This window comes from Balaenoptera acutorostrata, chromosome 19, assembly GCF_949987535.1.
Source record: "Balaenoptera acutorostrata chromosome 19, mBalAcu1.1, whole genome shotgun sequence".
NCBI lineage: Eukaryota > Metazoa > Chordata > Mammalia > Artiodactyla > Balaenopteridae > Balaenoptera > Balaenoptera acutorostrata.
In genome coordinates, this window is record NC_080082.1 from 65,838,189 (window position 1) to 65,860,758 (window position 22,570).

At 41.2% G+C, this 22,570-nt stretch overlaps 1 long non-coding RNA gene across 1 annotated transcript in view; it reads right to left on the reverse strand.

The window, feature by feature from the left end:
* LOC130705779 (uncharacterized) overlaps positions 1-20,469 on the reverse strand; it is a 28,865-nt gene extending 8,396 nt beyond the window's left edge. Inside the window, exons 1-3 of the long non-coding RNA XR_009006174.1 lie at positions 20,294-20,469; positions 18,423-18,549; positions 6,258-6,314 (exon numbers count right to left, since the gene is read on the reverse strand). This is a non-coding gene — a long non-coding RNA (uncharacterized LOC130705779). The remainder of the gene's footprint in view (positions 1-6,257; positions 6,315-18,422; positions 18,550-20,293) is intronic.
* Between the last annotated feature and the right edge of the window lie 2,101 nt (positions 20,470-22,570).

The window sequence follows — 22,570 nt, forward strand, 5'->3', positions numbered from 1 at the left end:
AAAAGAATACACACAACACACACATACACATATATAACTGAATCACTTTGCTGTATACCAGAACCTAACACAACATTGTAAATTAACTACACTCCAATTTTTTTAATTGTTAAAAAAAGTTTTTTAAATAAAGAATGCCCAGACATAATGTGCATCTAATATCATAATCAATATGCCCATGTCTGTGCAAGCAAATCAAGATTAAATTCACACAGAACCAGTACCAGAAAACACTTTGGGATTATGACATAAAATAACAACTCTTGCTTATCAATGAAATAATAAATGTCAAATACTGAGAAGAATGTACACCTTTACAAATATTGGCATCCTTCCCTATCAATTATAACAATCTACTATCACTTCTGGTAAACCTCACTGAAGGCAAAAACCCGATCAAATGGTCACTGCATATTGCTATAGCTTTCATCTTTAACCACTAAACAGAATTTACAGGGAATAGGATATATGCAACATATCACCTGGGGGATTATATTTGAAAATATTTTTAAGTTTCTGTAGATGTTATTGAAGTTATGAAAGATGCCTTATATTTTAGAAATGCGCTATGGAGAGGCAATCACATGATGTCTAGGATTAAAAATAAGGGACTTCCCTGGTAGTCCAGTGATTAGGACTCTGTGCTTCCACTGCAGGGGGCATGGGTTCAATCTCTGGGCAGGGAACTAAGATCCCACATGCCCCTCGGTGTGGCCAAAACAAAAACAAAAAAACAAAAACAAAAAACCAACAACAAAAAATAAAATAATCACTCTGCATGGAGACAGATGAAAAATGAACGAATGAACTAATGAAATAATCATTAGTAAAAAATAAAGGTGTTTCCCCTGTGGCACAGTGGTTAAGAATCCGCCTGCCGGGCTTCCCTGGTGGCGCAGTGGTTGAGAATCTGCCTGCTAATGCAGGGGACACGGGTTCGAGCCCTGGTCTGGGAAGATCCCACATGCCACGGAGCAGCTGGGCCCGTGAGCCACAATTGCTGAGCCTGCGCGTCTGGAGCCTGTGCCCCGCGACGGGAGGGGCCGCGATAGAGAAAGGCCCGCGCACCGCGATGAAGAGCGGTCCCCGCACCGCGATGAAGAGTGGCCCCCGCTTGCCGCAACTGGAGAAAGCCCTCGCACGAACCGAAGACCCAACACAGCCAAAAATAAATAAATAAATAAATAAAATCAAGTAAAAAAAAAAAAAAAAAAAACTTTAAAAAAAAAAAAAAAAAAAAAAAAAGAATCCGCCTGCCAATGCAGGGGACATGGGTTTGAGCCCTGGTCCAGGAAGATCCCACATGCTGCAGAGCAACTAAGCCCGTGTGCCACAACTGCTGAGCCTGACCACAACAACTACTGAAGCCCGTGCACCTAGAGCCCATGCTCCACAACAAGAGAAGCCAACGCAATGAGAAGCCCACGCACCACAATGAAGAGTAGCCCCCGCTCGCTGCAACTAGATCCAATGCAGCAAAAAATAAAATAAATAAAATAAATAAATAAAGTTTAAAAAACAGAGATAGATATAATTAATAAAGATGGAGCATTGGGGGAAGGATTAACAAGACTTCATAATTTTTTTCCACTTTTTGTATTTATTTGAAAATAGTCATTAAAAATGGTAGAATGTCCTTTTATCATCATTTTATGTTAATAAAGATGAATTTTTAAAGGCAGGAGGAAATTTTTGGTTTCAGAGTGTAAGTATGTATCAAATATCAAATGTACACCTTAAATATGTGCAGTTTATATGTTAAGTCAATTACACTTCCACTAAATTGTTTTAAAAACAAATATTCAAGGGACTTCCCTGGTGGCGCAGTGGTTAAGAATCCGCCTGCCAATGCATGGGATACAGGTTCGAGCCCTGGTCCAGGAAGATCCCACATACCACGGAGCAACTAAGCCTGCGGGCCACAACTACTGAGCCTGCGCTCTAGAGCCCACGAGCCACAACTACTGAAGCCCGTGCTCTGCAACAAGAGAGGCCACCACAATGAGAAGCCTGCACACGGCAACAAAGAGTAACCCCCACTCTCCACAACTAGAGAAAACCCATGCACAGCAACGAAGATGCAACACAGTGAAAAATAAAATAAATAAATAAATAAAGTTTTAAAAAAGTATAATGGTGGGCTACTGGCAACTTTACCCAACTCCATGTTCAGTGATGCCACACTGGCAGTTTGAAATTGGTCATGGTGGGAGTATTTACACCAGGGAAATTGGCAAACACTACAAACCAGGATTTAATGTACTGTATTATTTAATGTCTTAAGTCAGGAACATGATGGAGAATATGTGAATCATACAGATTTAACTTAAAAGTGGGACTTCCCTGGTGGTCCAGTGGCTAAGACTTCGTACTCCCAATGCAGGGGGCCTGGGTTCGATCCCTGGTTAGGGAACTAGATCACACATGCCAGAACTAAGAGTTCGCATGCCGCAACAAAGATCCTGCATGGAGCAATGAACATCCCATATGCCACAACTAAAACCCAGCACAGCCAAATAAATATTTTTTAAAAAATAAATAAAAGTGTACAGTGTACGTGAGCATTACACTGTGCATAGCATGAGGAAAATATGACCTGTTTCTTTGCTAATGAAGAGAGAAATAGCCACAATCCACAAAAAAGTAAATAGAGAAAAAACATAAACAGATATTTTAAAAAAGACATACAGGTGGCAAATAAACACATGAAAAAACGCTCAACATCATAAATCCTTAAGGAAATGAAACTATTGCACACTTATTAAAAGGGTAATTTCAAAAGACTGACCATAATAAGTATTGGTAACAATAGGGAAGAACTGAAACTGTCATACATTCTTAATAGGTATGTAAAATCGAACAACCATTTTAGACCACTGTCTAGCAGTCACAAGTAAGCCTTCATCTATCCTGTGACTCCGGATACTTTGAACTATTGGCTCAAGAGAAGTGAAACGTATATACATATAAAGAATTAAACACAAATGTCCATAGCAGCATCATTTGCAATAGCCAAAATGCTGGAAATAACCCAAATGCCCATAAATTGGTGAATGGATAAACAAATGGTTATCCATAGAAAAGGTACTACTCAGGAAAAAAAAGAAAGAACTGCTCATAAGCATCACTGAAGAAATCTCAAAATAATTATATACAATGACCGAACTCAGAAAATAAGAAAACATTTTATTAATTAATTCATATAAAATTCTAGAAATACAGATTAGTCTATTATAAATGAAGGCAAACTAATAGTTGCCTAGAGGGCTGAGGAGGGGAAGGAGAGGTTTCCAAAGGACATGAGGTAAATTAGGGGTGACAGCTATATTCATTACCATGATGATGATTTCATGGGTTCATATGTATGTCCAAAAAATTTTTACATTTTAAACAACTGCAGTTCATTACACACCACCTATATTGAAAAAAGCTTTTCAGGGTTCAAAATAACATTGAGACCTCCACTCTCTTCATAAAATCAGGTTGGGCAACCCTGTATTGACTCTCGTTCCTGATAAACTAAAGAGGGGGAGACTTGCCTCAGTAGCAACAAATATTGGTGAGCAATGAAGTTCTTTTCCATCTCAGTCACCAGGAATGATGGCTGCATCCCAAATCCACACGGCTGGGTTAAGGGATCTCCCTTTTATCTAAGCCTGTTTTCTTCCTTGTGCATCAATGGCCTTGACGTGAACATCCCACAGAAGCTACAGGAATCCACAAAAACTTCTCTGACAATAAATAAAAAAGATGAACATGCCTAGAGGTCCTAATAGCTTCTGTGCACATTGATCCTGCAGTCACAATCACTGGAACATTTGTGGATACACTTTTATAAGCGACACAGACCACCTACGGGGCTGCAGTTTCCTCCACTCTATTAATCAAGTGTTTCTGTACCAATGATTGCGCCCCCTTACCTCTGTACTTTTACAGTGACACTAGCCTACTGAATTCTGGGTATCAGGATACATGCTTCCTTTGCAGTATTTGGGGTAGGGATTCCCAGCAGCAGTAATGGGCATTATGTGAACAAGAAAAACGATTCATGTTGCTCCCAGAAGCACTCATTGTCACAACATCTTCCCACCTCCTCAAAATGTTTTCTGAGCCCACAAAATAATCCTGGCATCCAGCCCAGAAGTAGAAACACAAAATCCTACAGTCCTTCCTAGGAAGCCTTGGGCAACAATGCGGCCCAAGGGAGCAGCTTTTGGATCTAGGCCAAAACTGGAAAGACAGCTATATTCTTCCATCATTATCTCACCTCTGAGAAAAAGTATGGAATTCCCCCAAAAGCTGTTCATCCCTTAACACTGGCAGAGCCAAATCCTATTTTGAAACCACCTCACACAGCGAATAGAACAGCAAGATCAAAGGCAGCTTGAACAATATCTATTTTACTGCAAACCCCAAGGCACAGTGAGACAGAAAATTCTCAGGTTGGTGATTTGGAAGCTGGAAGTATCACATGAAACATTTCTCTGAAAAGGCAGTCTTTCTCAGCAAGCCACGAACAGAACTGAAATTGCGGCATCTCGTCCAAATCTGGGTCAGGTCCCGCCCAATATCATCAAAGAGAAGGGAATAAGAATCCCAGAACAGCTAAGACTACTGATGCTTTCCTCCAACAAATGGGGAGGGGGCAGAGATCGGCTTCCCTAAACATGATGGGGTGAAGACGAACGCACACTGTTTAGATATGCCAGGTGGCAGAGGTGAAATCGCTGTAGCCACAGAAACTGGCACCAATATAAATCTGCTAAGAGACCTGGGCAGGTTAGAAAGTGCAACTCAGATCCTTACAGCTCCCCATATACCTGGGATGTATGAGGAATCTCCCCACCGTAGACACACCTCCAGGTATATGAAAGGCAATTCAAGTAGACATCCCCATCACAGGGATTCTCTTCCAGTGTAATTCTATTAAAGAAATTGTGCATCCCTGTACATCTCAGTCCTTTCCCTAGTGTGAACACTCTGGTATTGGTTGAAGCTGAAGCTTCAAATAAAAGATTTCCCACATACTCATAAGGTCTTTCTCCACTGTGAACTCTTCAGTCCTGAATGAGGGTGAACCTCCGGCTAAAAGATTTTCACATTCTTTGCACTTAAATGGCTTATCTCCAGTATGCACTTCCTATTGTTGAATGAGGCTGGATTTCCCAAACTCAGCACACTCATAGGCCTTTACCAAGTGTGGACTTTCTGATGAGCTAAGCAGCTCGAGTTATGCTTGAAGGATTTCCCATACTCACGACATTTCTATGGCCTCTCATGACTGTAAACTCTCTGGCATTGCATGAGGCTGAAGTTCCAGCTAAACAATTTCCCATATTTGCTGCATTTATAAGGCCTTTCTTCAGTGGGAACGCTGATGATAAATGAGGTTGAACTTTGGCTGAAAGATTCTCCACGTTCTTTGGACTTACCAGGCATTTCTCCAGTGTAGAATTTCCTATGGTTACTGAGGTCATAGCTTCAACTAAAGGAATTTCCCACATTCACTGCACTCATAAGGCCTTTTTCCAGTGTGAACTCTCTGATGTGTACGGAGGCCGTACTGGCAGATAAAAGATTTTCCTGAATCACTGCATTCATACGGCCCTTTTTGCCAGTGTGAACTCTCTGATGTAGAATGAGAGGAACCTTTAGATAAAAGATTTCCCACATTCACTGCACACATAAGGCTTTTCTCCAGTGTGAACTTTCTGGTGTTGAATAATGTTAGTTCTTTGGGTGCAGGCTGTCCCACATTTGCTGAACTCACAAAACCCTTCACTAGTGAGGACTCTCTCATCCTCAACAAGTATTTCTGTCTGGCTGGAGGCTTTCTTGCCTTTTCCCCAGCTGTGATGACCTTTTCCACTGTGAAAAACAGCTTCACACTCCTTACTGTTGTTTTGTTGCTTCCTGGTATTAGTGGCCTCTTGCTGAAATCCCATGTTGGCCATGAAGTCCTTCCCAATCTCCATGTAGGTAGAGAGATTCCCTGATGCGTAGACTGTGCAGCTCTTCAAAAACGAAGGTCTCCCCACATCACATCAGAAGGGTTTCTCTCTAATGTGCTGCCTCTGGTGCTGTTGAAGGTTTGCAGTGAAATAGAATTCTCTCCCACATGCCCCACATGTGTAGGCTTTCTGGCCCCTATTTATTCCTTGCTCTTCAGCAAAGTGCAAAATGTCTCTCAAGACTAGGACACACATCTTACAGGGCTGGGCCTTCTCAGGAGATGAACCTGCCCTGGGAGTCCTCACCTGTTGACACTCCATCCTCAGATATGTTCTATTCATGCTTGACTCCACACCAAGAACCTGAAAACAAAGAAGTGATGGTGAAGTTCTCGTTGACTCCACTGGGGGTAGTGACACCGTCACAATTGTATGTCTGACACGTGAAGGAAACAGTCCAAGGGATCGTGTTCAGGAAATGAAGTTGGGGTCACACTGAGGAAGCAGTTGCTCTCACCATGTACAGGGCACAAGGACTGGATGAGGCCCAAGACAAAAAGCGAGTTCTACAATTCACTCCTCTGTCAGTTGCTTTTACCAGGACCACATCTCCTGGTGACCTACAATACTGTGCAGAAGTGTATGTCCAGCCCCAAGAAAATCTGACTGGAACAGATAGCTGGTGTCCAAGAAATATTAAAGGATACCTGCGTGTTTGAGAACATAACAATGTCAGTAAGTACTACAGGGAAAACAGTGTGAAGACCACACGAGGTAAGTGGTTTAGAGAGGTGGCAGGGAATAGATTCTAGCTTAGCGTCAGACTGAAAATGGGAGTAATAGAAATAACAAATTGGCAAAGTGTCAAGAAAGGAGAAAGGAGTAGAGAAGTGATTTGGGGCTACTGGCAATGGCACTAAAACACTAGTCACACAATATAACGTTCCTGATATGACTTGAACACAGACTTGATGTCAAGCCCTCTTCTAGCTGCCATTCATCTTATCCAGGCTACCTCTGAACTCTTTAACCTGAGACCAGAGTCATGTCCATCCCATGAAGCATCAAGCACTCTTCACCCCCAGCTGAAAAACTACATGGGATGCAAATGATACAAGTCCTAATGGAAAGTAAGGACAGGTGAGTGGCCAACACTGGCCCAGAGGAATTCATCGCACAACAAAGAAATGATATTTAAGTGTTCCAAAAAGAACCTCCAGTACAGCCAGAGAGAAGGATGTACAGCAGATGGAGAACCAAGTGTTAGGAATCCATCTCCTCACCTAAACAACAATTGTATGGGCAGAATATAACTGAGGTAACTATTTTACAACCCTGGATTCTACTGAACATTTGCAGTGCCCCAAAAAACAAAGTTTGAAGAGACAAAGGAAGCTTTAGAACCAGAATTAGATAACACAGTGATGTCAGAATGATCATATTGGGAATATAAAAGAATTACAATTAACATCCTAATTAGTATCTGCTAGTGGATAAAGCAGACAGCATACAAGACCAGAAGGGCAATGTATGCAGAGAGATGGAAATTCTAAGAAAGAACCAAAAAGAAATTCCAGAGATCAAAAACACCAGAACAGAAATGAAGAATGACTGTAATGGGCTTATTCATAGATTGGACACAGCTGAGGAAAGATCTCTGAGCTTGATGTTCTCATAGTAGAAACTTTCAAAACTGGAAAACAAAGGGGAAAAAAACTAAAAGAAGGAAGAAAGGAAGGAAGGAAGGAAGAAAAAGAGAAAGAAGAAAAAGGAAACAAAGAAAGAAAGAGGGAGGGAGGGAGGGAGGGAGGGAAGGAAGGAAGGAAGGGAAGGAAAGAAAAAGAAATGCAAATCAAAATTACAATGAGGTACCACCTCACACAGGGCAGAATGGCCATCATTAAAAAGTCTACAAATAACATGACGGAGAGGATGTGTAGAAAAGGGAACCCAACTGCACTGTTGGTGGGAATGTGAGCTGGTGCAGCCACTATGGAAAACAGTATGGATGTTCCTCAAAAAGCTAAAGATAGTATTGCCATATGATCCAGCAATCCCACTCTGGGGCATATATCCAGAAAAAACTATAATTCAAAAAGATACATGCAGGTTCTTATTAGTTATCCATTTTATACATGTTAGTGTATATATGTATAAAAAAATAAATAAAATTCAAAAATTTAAAAAAAAGATAATCGACTAAATTAGTCACCTGATATCATAATTAAACATCGACCAATAAAAATTTTAAAGATTTAAAAAAAACAAAAGATACATGCACCCCTATGTTCATAGCAGCACTATTCACAATATCCAAGACATAGAAACAGCCTAAATGTCCACCGACAGATGAATGGATAAAGACGATCTGGTACATATATACAATGGAATACTACTCAGCCATTAAAAAAAAATCCCATTTGCAGCAACATAGGTGAAACTGGAGATTATCATACTCTAGTTGAAGTCAAAAAGAGAAAGATGAATACCATGTGATTATCACCTATATGTGGAATCTAAAATATGACACAAATGAACTTATCTACAAAACAGAAACAGACTCACAGACACAGAGAACAGACATGTGGTTGCCAATGGGGAGGGGGAGGGTTGTGGGGGGGTAGGAGTGGGAGTTTGGGATTAGCAGATGCAAACAATTATATATAGAATGGATAGACAACAAGGTCAACTGTATAAGCACAGGGAACTATAATTAATATCCTGTAATAAACCATGGTGGAAATAATACATAAATAATAATGTATATATAAGTGAATCACTTTGATGTACAGCAGAAATTAACACAACACTGTAAATCAAGTATACTTCCATTAAACAGAAACAAAAACAAAAAAACAGAATACTCAAAAACTCTGGAACAACTGCAAAAGGTTTATTCATACTATAACTTATCCATATATAAACTTATAACCTTATAACTTATTCATCTTATAAATAAAACTCTGTAGCTTCTGGTACCCTTCACCCATTTCATCCAATCCACTTCCTCAGCTCTGGCAACAACTAATCTGTTATCTGTATCTGAGTTTGGTGGGGTTTGTTTTTAAAGATTCCACGTGTAAGTGTAATCAGGTAGTCGAGCTGACCCTTGAACAACATGGGTTAGAACTGCATGGGTCCACTCACATATGGATACTTTTCAATAAATACACACAGCATTACATGATCTGTGGTTGGATGAATTCACAAATGTGAAACTTCAGAATCAGAGAGATGACTATGGGACTTAAGCATCCACAAATTTCAGGATGTGCAGAGGCTCCTGGAATCAATACTCTGCAGAAACAGAGGGACAACTTTGTCTTCCCCTGTCTGACTTATTTCACTTAGCAGAATGCCCTCAAAGTCCAACCATGTGTTGCAAATGATAAGATTTCCTTATTTTATGTTTGAATAATATTGAGTTGTATTCCATATATACGTGTTTGTTATCCATTCATCCATCAGTGGACACTTAGGTTGTTTCCACCTCTTGGATATTGTAAATAATGCAGCAATAACCATGGGGTACAAATATCTTTTTGAGATGATGACTTCAGCCCCTTTGGATAAACACACCGGTGGAACTGCCAGACCATATGGTAGTTCCTTATTTAATTTTGTAAGAATTCTCCATGCTCTTTTCCATAGTGGCTGCAACAATGTACATTCCCACCAACAGTGTACAAGGGGTCCCTTTTTCCCACATCTTCACCAACACTTATTTCTTGTCTTTTTCATAACAGACATGATATGTGATGTGGTATCTCATTGTGGTTCTAATTTGCATTTCCCCAACCATTAGTTATATTGAGCATCTTTTCATGTAGCTGTTTGCCTTTTGCATGTCTTCTCTGGAAAAAGCCTATTCAAATCTAACAGATAACACTGTTCAAAATAACACTAGCAACAGTGTACTCCATTATGCGTTTTTATACACACACACAGTATGTATTCTTCTGTAAAAGTGAAATGAATGACAACAATGATACAATGGAGGAAAGTAATGAGGATTTTTTAAAATTAGAACGTACTCAAATTACCTGTCAAACCATACAGTGTTATTCGAAAGTGGACTTCAATTAGCTGTAAAAACATATTGTAAATGCCAGGGCAACTACATAAAAAAAGATAAGAAGTACAACTGATATGCTAACAAAGCAGAAAGAATGAAATCATACAAAATACTCAATTAGAATCATAAAAAGAAGAGTGGAAGATTAAAACAGGAACAAAGGCAATGAATAGGAAATGGTAACAAATACATTAGATACTTATTTCACTATATCAATAAATTAAACATCAATAGTCTCAGTGCACCAATTCAAAGAGAGATTACCAGAGTGGATCTAAAAACATGACTCAATTATATGTTGTCTCCAAGAAACCCACTTTAAACCCATAGATGCTTACAGATTATATGTGAATGGATAAAGAAAGATAGGACACAGCTGAGGAAAGAATCTCTGACCTTGATGTCCTCTTAGGAGAAACTTCCAAAATTGGGAAAAAATAAAAAAGAGAAAGGACTAAAAAAAAAAAAAAAAATTAAACACAATATCCAAGAACTGTGGGACAACTACAAAAGGTTTAACACATACATATGGAGAGACCTCCCTTGTGGTTCAGTGGATAAGACTCTGTGCTCCCAAAACAGGGGCCTCGGTTAGAGCCCTGGTCAGGGAACTAGATCCCACATGCCACAACTAAAGAACCTGCATGCAACAACAAAGATCCCGCATCTAGCAACTAAGACCCAGCACAGCCACATAAATAAATAAATAAATATTTAAAAAAACACACACACACAGAAACATCACAATGAGAAAGAGACAAAGGAACAGAAGAAATATTTGAAGAAATAATGGTACAGAATTTGCACCAAATTAATGTCAGGCACTAACCCACAGATCCAGGAAGCTCAGAAAACAAGCAGGTTTAATGCAAAAAAACCAAAAAAACAAAAACCAATAAACAAAACAAAACAAAAAAACACCACAGAAGAGCAACAAAAAGAATTACATTTGAATTCTTCTCAGAACTCACCCAGACAATAAGGAAATTGAGTGAAACATTTGAAATGTGGGGGTGGAGTGGAGATGACACACACACATAACCAACCTAGAATTCAGTATCCAGCAAAATTACCCTTCAAGACTTATGTTCAAATAAAGACTTCCTGTGACACAAAAAAATTGCAGGAATTTATAAAAAGAAGTTTTACAGAGAGATGAAAAAAGATATAGATCAGAAATTTGGGTTTCATAGAGAAGGGGAGAACATCAGAGAATTTAAAGAATTTCATTTTCTTACAATTGACATGGAACACTGTATTTGTTTAAGCTGTATAAGGAGATTTGACATGTGTATACATTGTGCAATGATTACTACAATTAGTGAACATAGTTACAATTTTTCTTCTGATGAGAATTTTTAAGATCTACTCTCTTATCAACTTCAAATATACAACACAGTATTGCTAACTACAGTCACTATGCTGTGCTTAAATCACCAGGACTTATTCATCTTATAACTAGAATTCTCTCACTTCTGACACACTACACCCATTTTATCCACCCCCTCCTCTTCCCCCACTGTGGCAACCACTAATCTGTTGTCTGTATCTGAGTTTGGCTTTTTGTTTGTTTGTTTTAAAGATTCCACATTTAAGTGTAATCATGTAGTACAGTTGAACCTTGAACAACATGGGTTAGAACTGCGAGGGTCCACTCATATTTTTCAATAAACACACACAGCAGTAAATGATCTGTAGCTGGATGAATCCAAAAATGTAAAACTTCAGAATCAGAGGACTGACTATGGGACTTTAGAATCTGCAGATTTCAGTATATTCAGTGGCTCCTGGAACAAACCCTCAGCAGAAACGGAGGGACAACAGTATTTGTCTTTCCCTGTCTGACTTATTTCACTTAGCATAATTTGCTGAAGCTCCATCCATGCTGTTGCAAACGGCAGGATTTCCTTCTTTTTTATGGTTGAAAACACTGAATAGTATTCCATACAAACCACATTTTGGGTAGCCATTCATCCGCCAATGGACACTTAGCTTGTTTCCATGTCCTGGATATTGTAAATAATGTTGCAATAAACACAGGGTCCAGATATCTTTCTGACATAATGATTTTACTCCCTTTGGAGAAGTACACAGAGGTGGAATTGCTATATCATAATGTAGTTCCTTCTTTAATTTTTTAAGGATTCTCCATACTCTTTTCCACAGTGGTTGTAACAATGTACATTCCCACCAACAGTGCACAAGGGGTCACTATTCTTCACATCTTCACCAACACGTATTTCTTCTCTGATAACAGACATTAAAACAGGTGTAAGGTGGTATCTTATTGTGGTTTTGATGTGCACTTCCCTGAAAATTAGTGATAGTCAGCATCTTTTCAAGTATCTTCACAATTTGCATGTCTTCTTTACAAAAATGTCTACTCAGATCTAACAGATAACAGTTTGTTCAAAACAACAATAGCAACAGTGCACTCCATTATACATTTTTATACAACACACTTAGGTAGGCTTATGTAATATTAAAACAAATAACAGTAATCATACAATGGAGGAGTGAAAGCAATTAGGATTTTTTAAAATTATGAGGTATTCAAACTACCAATGAAGCCATATACTGTTATTTGAAAGTGGACTTCAATTGGTTGTAAATACATACCACAAACTCTAGGGCAACTACATTAAAAAAAAATGGAAAGAAACAAGTATGTCTGATATGCTAACAAAGGAGAGAAAATGAAATCACACAAAATATGCAATAAAAAACACAAAAAGAAGAGTGGAATATTAAAACAGGAACAAAGAAGGAGGAGAATGAATTGAACATGTTAACAAATATGTTAAACATTTATCCAACTATATCAATGTATGAAACCTCAATAGTCTCAATGCACCAATTAAAAGATTACCAGGGTGAATCAAAAAACAGGTAACATATGTTGCATCCAAGAAACCCACTTTCAACATAAAGATGCATGTAGATTAAAGGTAAATGGATAGAGAAAGATAGATTAACACTAATTTTTTTAAAAAGTGGTAGTCGGGAGGGGGTCAAAAAAAAAAGTGGTAGTAACTATATTAATCTCAGAGCAGATTTAAAGGAAGCAAAGTTATCAGGGATAAAGACGCCAATTCACCAGAATCCACAACAATCCTTAACATATCTGCACCTAAAACCAGAATGTCAAAATATGAGGCAAAGCAGAACTACAAGTAGAAAGAGATGAATCTGTTATAATATTTGGAGACTTCATTTATCATCCCTCTACCAGAAATGAACAGATCCAGCAAACTGAAAATTCATAAGGATTTGTTGAACTCAGGAGCACCATCATCAATGCACTGGATAAAATGACACCTACAGACTACTAGGCTACTCCATCCAACAACAGCAGAAGAGACAGTCTTCTCAAGCTGACATAGAACATTCACCAGATAGACCACATCTGGGGCCAAAAGACACACCTTAACAAATTTAATTTAAGAACAGAAATCATTGAGACTTCCCTGGTGGTCCAGTTGTTAAGAATCTGCCTTCCAATGCAAAGGAGGCGGGTTCGATCCCTGGTCGGGGAACTAAGATCCCACATGCTGCAAGGTAACTGAGCCCATGAGCTGCAACTGCTGAGCCCACACCTTCAACTAGAGAGCCTGAGGGCCACAAACTACAGAGCCTGTGCTTTCTGGAGCTCACGCGCCACAACTAGAGAGAGAAAACTTGCACACCACAACTGGAGAGAATTCCGTGTGCAGCAACTAAGACCCAACACAGTCAAAGATAAAAATAAATAAATAATAAATAAGTATTGTAAAAAAGAACAGAAATCATACATCTGTTCTCAGACCACAACAGAATTACAGTAGAAACCAGTAACAGAAAGATAGTTGGAAAAATTCCAAAATACTGAGAAATTAAAGAATACACTTACAAATAATACATGGATCAAAGAGGAAATCTCGGGCTTCCCTGGTGGCGCAGTGATTGAGAGTCCGCCTGCCAATGCAGGGGACACGGGTTCGAGCCCTGGTCTGGGAGGATCCCGCATGCCGCGGAGCGGCTGGGCCCGTGAGCCACAATTGCTGAGCCTGCGCGTCTGGAGCCTGTGCTCCGCAACGGGAGGGGCCACGATAGTGAGAGGCCCGCGCACCGCGATGAAGAGTGGCCCCTGCTTGCCACAACTGGAGAGAGCCCTCGCACAGAAACGAAGACCCAACACAGCCATAAATAAATAAATAAATAAATATTTAAAAAAAAAAAAAAAAAAAAGAGGAAATCTCAAGATAAATTTTTAAGTATTTTGAAAGAAACAAGCATACCACTTTTCAAAATATGCAGATGAAGTGAAAGCAGTGTTTATAGGAAAATTTATAGCATTGAATGCTTATATTAACAAAAAAGAAAAATTTTAAATCAATCATCTGTGCTTCCACCCTACAAAACTAGGAGAAAATTAAATCCAGAGGAAGAAAGAAAGAAATAATTTAAACCAATAGAGAAAAATCAACAAAGTCAAGAAAAGCTGGTTCTTTAAAATGACCAATAAAATCAAAAACATTCTATTATTGCTACTGAAGAAAAAGGGGAGAGAGAACACAAATTACTAACATCAAAATGAAAGAAGAAACATCACTACAGATACCATAGACATTAAAAGGACAACAATAAAATATATGACAACAAACAAAACCATAAATTTGATAACTAGATGAAATGGATAAATTGCCTGAAAGACGCAGTCTACCAAAACCCACACAAGAAAAAATAGAAAATCTGAATAGGTCTACATGTCTTTAAGAAATTGAATCAATAAATAATAACCTTCTAAAACAGAATGCAACTGGCTTAGATTGGTTCACTGGTCAATTCTGATGAACATTTAAGGAAGATATTATACAATTATCTACAATCTCTTTCAGAAGACAGAAACAGAGGGAATACTTCCTAAATCATTCTAAGAGGCCAGTATTATTCTCTTAATACCAAACCAAAGACATTACAAGAAAACTGTAAACCAATACCTCTCATGAACACAGATGCAAAAATCCTCACAAAATATTAGGAAATTTATGCAAAAACTATACAGAAAGAATCATACACCATGACCAAGTGGGACTGATGCAAGGTATACAAGGGTGGTTTCACATTTGAAAATAAATATCATCCACGTCCTCGACAGGTTAAAAAACAGCACATGATCTCATCAATAGATAGAGAAAAAGGATCTGACAATATCCCATACCCATTCATGATAAAAATCTCCAACATCTAGTTAACTAAAAAGAGGAAAACTTCAACTTGTTAATCCAAATAAAATTCTATAACTATCATCATACTTACTAGAGAATAGCAACAAGATTTCTCACTAAGATGAAAAACAAGGCAAAAATGTTCCCTCTTACCACTCCTTTTTGCCTTTATTTTGGAAGTCATAACTAATGCAATGAGATGACAAGGTTATAGAGAAGGTATACTGCTTGGGAAGGAAGGAATAAAACTGTCTTCATTCTCAGATGATATGATCAGCTATGTAAAAAACCTGAAATATAGACCAAACGAACAAAATCATGGAACCAAAAAGCAATTATACCAAGGTTTCAGGACACAAGGTTAATATACAAAAGTCAATCACTTTCCTATAAACCAGAAATGAACAAGTGAATTTGAAATTAAAAACACACTATCATGCACAATAGCACCAAAAAAGAAAAAAAGAGAGAGAGAGAGAAAGGAAAGAAATATTTAGTTATAACTCTACCAAGACATGTACAAGATCTACATGAGGGAAACTATAAAACTCTGATGAACAAATTCAAAGGACTAAATAAATGGAAAAATATTTGACATTCTAAAATAGGAAGACTCACTATTCTCAAGATGTCAGCTCTTCCGAAACTCATCTATAGATTCAATGAAATCAAAATCAAAATCCCAGTGAGTTATTTTGTGGATATAAATACACAGATCCTAAAGTTCATATAGAGAGGCAGAAATCCCAATATAGCCAACAGGATACTGCAGAAGAACAAAGCTTGCAGACTGACACTACTCAACTTCCACACTTTGTATGTCCAGTAATCAAGCCTGTTTGCTATTGTTGAAGGGATAGAAAAACTGATCAATGAGCAGTATTGAGAATCCAGAAATATACCCATAGAAATATATTCAAATATTTGAAATATACTCATCTGTTAAATATACTTTAACAGATGAGCAAAGGAAATACAATGGAGAAAAAGGAAGTCTTTTTAATAAACAGTACTGGAACAACTGAACATCATATACCACACACACACAAAAATCTAAACACAAACCTTACACCCTTTACAAAAAAATTATCTCAAAATGGATCATAGACATAAATGTTAAATACAAAAAAACTTAAAACTCAGCAAGTAAAAACCCAAATACAGAATGAGCCAAACACCTTAATAGACAAGCCTCATTAAAAGAAAATGTACGTGCGTATACAAAGAGGCAAAGAAATGCAAATTAAACTCAAGAGATACCATTACATACCTATAAGAATGGCCCAAGTTGGGCTTCCCTGGTGACACAGTGGTTAAGAATCCGCCTGCCAATGCAGGGGACACGGGTTCGAGCCCTGGTCTGGGAAGATCTCACATGTCTCGGAGCAACTAAGCCCATGAGCCACAACTACTGGGCCCACGTGCCACAACTACTGAGGCCCACGCGCCTAGAGCCTGTGCACTGCAACAAGAGAAGCCACCACAATGAGAAGCCCATGCACTGCAACAAAGAGTAGCCCCCACTCGCCACAACTAGAGAAATCCTGCATGCAGCAACAAAGACCCAACACAGCCAAAAATAAAATAAATGAAATAAGTTTATTAAAAAAAAAAAAAGAATGGCCCAAATCCAAACACTGACACTAAGGGTGTGGAGGAACAGTAATTTCATTCATTGCCCATTGAAATGCTTAATGGTACAGCCCACTATGAAAGAGAGTGTGGCAGTTTTCTACAAAACTAAACTCTTACACATCATATAGGAATTGTATTCCTTCGTATTATAAAAAAGGAGTTGAAAACTTACATCCACACAAAACCCTTCACACAGATATTCACAGTAGTTGTATTCATAACTGCCAAAACTTAGAAGTAGTTAAGAACTCCTTCAGCAGACAAATGGACAATCAAGATATATCAAGATACCGGGAACATTATTTAGAGCTGAAATGGAATGAGCTATCGAGTCATGAAAAGACATGCAAGGGAGTTCCTTCACGGTCCAGCGGTTAGCACTCGGCACTTTCACTGCCATGGCCCGGGTTCTGGAACTAAAATCCTGTAAGGCATGTGGTGGGGGTTTAAAAAGAAAAGAAAAACAGAAAACTTAAATGCATGTTACTAAGTGAAGGAAACCAAGATGAAAAGGCTGCATAATGTATGATTCTAACTATATGACACTCTAGAAAAGGGAAAACACAGAGACAGTAAAAAAAAAAAAAAAAAAAAAAAATCAATGCTTACCAAGGAGTACAGGGGAAGAAAGGATGAACAGGTGGAGCACAAAGGATTGAAACACTGAAAACCATTGAAACCACTCTATAATGGGGAATGCGAATCACTAAACATTTATCAAAGCCCATAGAATGTACAATACCAAGAGTCAACCCTAATGTAAACTTCAGATTTTGAGTGATAATAATGTGTCAGTATAGATGCATCAATTTTAATACTTGCTTGGGGGATTCCTGAGTCAATACAATACCTACTAAATTCCCAATGACATATTCAAAAAATAGAAAAACTCTTCCAAAAATTCAGATGGACTCTCAAGGGATTCCATATAGCCAAAGCAATTATGAAAAAGAACAAAGTTGAAGGACTCATACCACCTGATTTCAAACGTTACTACAAAGCTACAGTAAGCAAAATACTATGCTACTGGCATAAAGACAGATATACACAGCAATGGAATAGAACAGGGAGTACTCTAAAAGTAAACCCTCATATTTATGATCAAATAACTTTTGACCAAAGGACCATTACTATTCAATAAGGGCAGCCTTTTCAATAAATGGTGCTGGGAAAACTGGATACCTGCATACACAAGAATGAAGTTGGGAACTCACCTAATACCACATAGAAAAATTCACTCAAAATATATCAAAAGCCTTGGGACTTCTCTGGTGGTGCAGTGGTTAACACTCCGCACTCCCAATGCAGGGAACCCGGGTTCAATCCCTGGTCGAGGAACTAGATCCCACATGCGTGCTTTTGAGCTACAGGTGTCCTGGCACTAAGGAATAGGGGTACACTCTGCCTAGCCATAGTAACCACAGCACATAACGAAGCAATTGAAGAAGAAAGCAGTGCCTGTGTTCCAGATGTGAGAAGGACAGAGCTGCCCTTGGGGAAGAGAAGAAAGGCAGAGCCTAGTTCAGAGGATAGGGGTGGGTGTGAAGGCCTTACCCAGCATGCATATAACTGCAAAGTTCTCCAGCATGACATCAAGGTATAGGTGTATCTGAACCTCATCAAGAAGACACCATTCCTCCCAGGAGAAGAACACGGCAACATCCTCAAAGGTCACACTGCCCTGGTAAACAGGGACAAATAAAACCATGAACGGTCTCACTCCTGAAAACCCACAATCCATCTTCCCACACATTTCCCCTACTGCCCGACCAGATGGAGACTCTTGAGACCTTGGGAGGAAAACCTCCCTCCTCTAATCTGAAGCTCGCATTGCCTCCAGAATACACAGGCAGATGTTTAAAGCAGAAATCCTGCTTTTCTGTGTTGTTTATTTCCACTAGAAAAAAAAAAAAAGAGAGACCTGCACTTACCTAAACCAAGTCAGCCTCACCTTGACGCACTTCCACAACTGGTATCGAATCCAGGAGTAACCTTACACAACTCCTTCCATTTGAGGTAGGGAATGGGACCCCCTCCATAGAAACCGGCCTCCACTCAGGACCCTGAACATGGGGTTCTCCAGGGTTCCCAAACCAAAGGGCTGGGAAAATGACTAGTGAATAACCCCAAGACCCTTCTCAAATACAGAGAATGTGTGCGTGGGGTCACAACATGTGAGGGACTGCGACAACCTCCATTTAACGAAGGTGCTTGTCTGGCCCTTGGAATCTGTGGGAAAAGGCAGGCGACGGAGGAAAAGTGACCACGGCGGTGCTCCAGGGGCACAGGCCTTCCCTGGCCCCCTGGCAGTACCAGAACGAGGTAACCTCAGGTTGACTAGCGAACCTCTCCTCTGCGCCTCAGTCCACAGTGCTACCGCTTACCAGTTGGGACCTTGGAAAAGCCGCAACTTCCCTCTGCCTCACTGTCCTCATCACCCCCCTACATTATGTTCTTCCATTGAGCAGGCTTTGGAGTATTTTTAAAACCCTAACTCAAATCATGTCCTTCCTATGCTCAAAATTTTCCACAGGGACTTCCCTGGTGGTGCAGTGGTTGAGAATCCGCCTGCCAATGCAGGGGACACACTTCGATCCCTGGTCCGGGAAGATCCCACATGCCGCAGAGCAACTAAGCCCGTGCGCCACAACTACTGAGCCTGCGTTCTAGAGCCCGCGAGCCACAACTACTGAAGCCCATGTGCCTAGAGCCCGTGGCTCCTCAACAAGAGAAGCCACCGCAATGAGAAGCCCACGCACCGCAAGGAAGAGTAGCCCCGGCTCGCCGCAACTAGAGAAGGCCTGCGCGCAGCAACGAAGACCCAACTCAGCAATCAATCAATCAATGAATAAATAAATGAACGAATAAACGAATGAATGAATGAATAAATAAATAAATAAATTTATTTATTTTAAAAAAACAACTCTCCACCACTCCCAGGGCCCAAAGAGAAAAGTACAACTCTCATCTACCACTCCAGGTGCAGCCTGGTCTCAAACTTTGTTCCTCCCAGAAACAGGATGGACTCCAGGCTCCGAATGTTCCTCCTTTAGTTGCGTCTACAAGGCTCACCCAGACCACATTACACTGGTGGTCAGAAATAGGGACACGACACCTGAAGGCCTCACTGTCTTGGACCAGACGTAAACAGGCGCCTGTCACGTCGGCCGTTCGTATTTGGGTGGGGAAACGGGCAGGGGAGAACCCGGAGCACGCAGCGTTTACCTTAGCCGGGTCCCTCAGCACGGCCGCCGCCACCGAGTCCCCAAGCGGAGGGGCCACAGCCCAGTGACCAGGTCGGACTCGGCGTGGATACTCCACGCAGACCGCGGTCTCCCCGGCCCCGAGACCCGCCCCTGTGCAGTGCGCACAAGACCTCCTTCTGTGCCTTTTTGCCCCGTCAACTGACCCCCAACACCGCACACCTCGACTTTCTGACGAGCTCCTCAGACTCCACAGCAATCAAAATGTCCGCCACGAAGACGGCCCTCTCCCGGAGGTTCGCCCTCCCGGAAATGCACCCTTTCTGGATTTTCATTGGATCAACGTTGCTGCCTTAACGCAAGTTGTCCTGGGTAATGTAGTGCAAAGGCTTCAAGGAAGCACGGGGCCCCACACCTGAATCACTTTGAAAACAGCCAAGCAGCCCCTAAGGAGCGCTGGGAAACGACTTCTAGGGCGGGGGTGGGGGTGGGGGTAGGAAGCTCCATTCTTCTTATGGGGGCGGGGAAACTTTCCGGTGAGTGTTGAGCATTTAAGGCTCTATAATGCTACTGATTGCTGAAGTGTTTGGATGTTATCTCAGACTCCACGAAGCCAACCCAAGTTGACATCCACTGGTAACAGGAAGCAAATAAACATTATCCTATTGCTCTTGAAACGCATGTGGTCTGAAGCGTTAGTCATCTTGTAAGCTTTGGTAAGGGACAAGAGAAAAGACAGGACCCTGACCAGGAATATGGAAAGGAGATATTGGGCAGCCCTGAAGCAGCTGGACAAGAGCGAGAGAGCTGGTTCTGGTCACGTCAGAAATGGCTCTCCTGTCTGCATAGTCAATGACTTGCACAACTCAGCAAGAGACGGATGATCAGGCCACCCACCATGGCTGTCCTCTTGCTCTTTGTACATCCCCTGGTCCAGCAGTCTGATTCACCTGCACCCTACTCACATGGCTGACCTTCCCTCTTAAACATAAAGCCTAATCAGCAAACACCTGGGTACCTGCCCAGGCCTCAGCTAGTGATTAATCTTTAGATCAGAAACTCTCCACTTTGATAGTGTTACCAGAGGGGATGTGAGGAGCATGCTCCTCTGCTGCTTTCCTTGATAACCAATGAGCCAGCATGATGTCAATTCCCGCTAAAGCTGGTAACCTCCTTCTCCAGAAGCTAAAACTGCTGAAACATCCTGCCTGCTGCCTGCCTACCAAGATGGGGTGTCTCTCCAGGACCTTGCTTTGGATGATTTAGATCCAATATCCATTAAACCATTGATGTCTGTCACTCATTTAGCAATACATCTTGCACCTGACAGCTCCTTAGGAAGACCACCTGTCTATTTAAAAACGGCCCCATTCCTTCAGGGCCTGTATTATTGTCCCTTGGCTGTATACACCAGAGTTTGGCTCTGAGCAACCAAAGGCCCCTCATTCCCTGCAGAGTCCCTCCTTCAAGGCACAGAAACTGCATGCAGATGCCCAGGGGTCCATCTCTGCTGGTCAGGCCGCATTTCTACCTCCTCAGCCTCAGGACAAATATCAGTTCCTGTGGCTGACTGAGGGGGGATGGGGAGGTGTCTTGAGGCCAGTGTCAAGGATGCTTCCTGTACTGGGAGACTGTCTTAAGGCTGTCCAGGCGGGAGTGTGGAAGTGATGGCTCCGAGGCTGAAACCCCACATCGGGACCGCAGAGGGCAGGGGGGTCCCAGAGTGGACCAAGACCCTAGAGCGTGGGCCCAGGTGCCACAAAGCTTCTTTTATTTCTTCTTCATCAAAGCGCACGTGGCCTCTGGGCCCTGAAGGAGGATTCAGCCAGGAGGAGGGAGATTGGTCACCGCCACTCAGGGGTGCACTTTTGTGAGGGAGCCGGGCCACGGCAGTGAAAAGGACGGACTCAGCCTTTGGGCAAACATTCTGGATTTCGTGTCTTGAACCAAGCCTGAGGGAGCATAGGGAACACAGCCTGTGGGACCAGGGAGGAGTCCCAGCCCAGGGGTCTTTCATATGGCCCACCTTCGTGTGGCGCCACCATCTCCAGGTTTCCCCCGTGTCCCCAGGCCACCCCGCCGTCCTCTGGGAGTCTGTGGTTCCCCTATCCCCCACCCTGGAGACCACCTAGCTCTCTCCCTTTATCACTGTCTCCTCTGATAGGTTATCTCAGATCACACGTGGCGCCCCTGGACTTGGTGCACATGGGTCCACAGAGGAAAAAGCCTCAACAGGTTCCCTCTAGTACACAGGAGCAGGAAGAGACACGAGCGAACCAGCCCTTGTGGGGCGCCCATAGGACCCTCCACCCTGCACTCCTGGGCCTGAGTCCTTCTGAGAAACCACAACAAGAACTGGCATGAACTCAGTAACCCCGGAACCCCCAGCATCTTCCCAATTCAGGGTGTCTGGAAAAGCAGCACCCAGAAGTGGTGAAATCCATGAAGGTAAATAGCTGCTGGAGACCAACAATCAACAATTACAGAATGGGACAGATG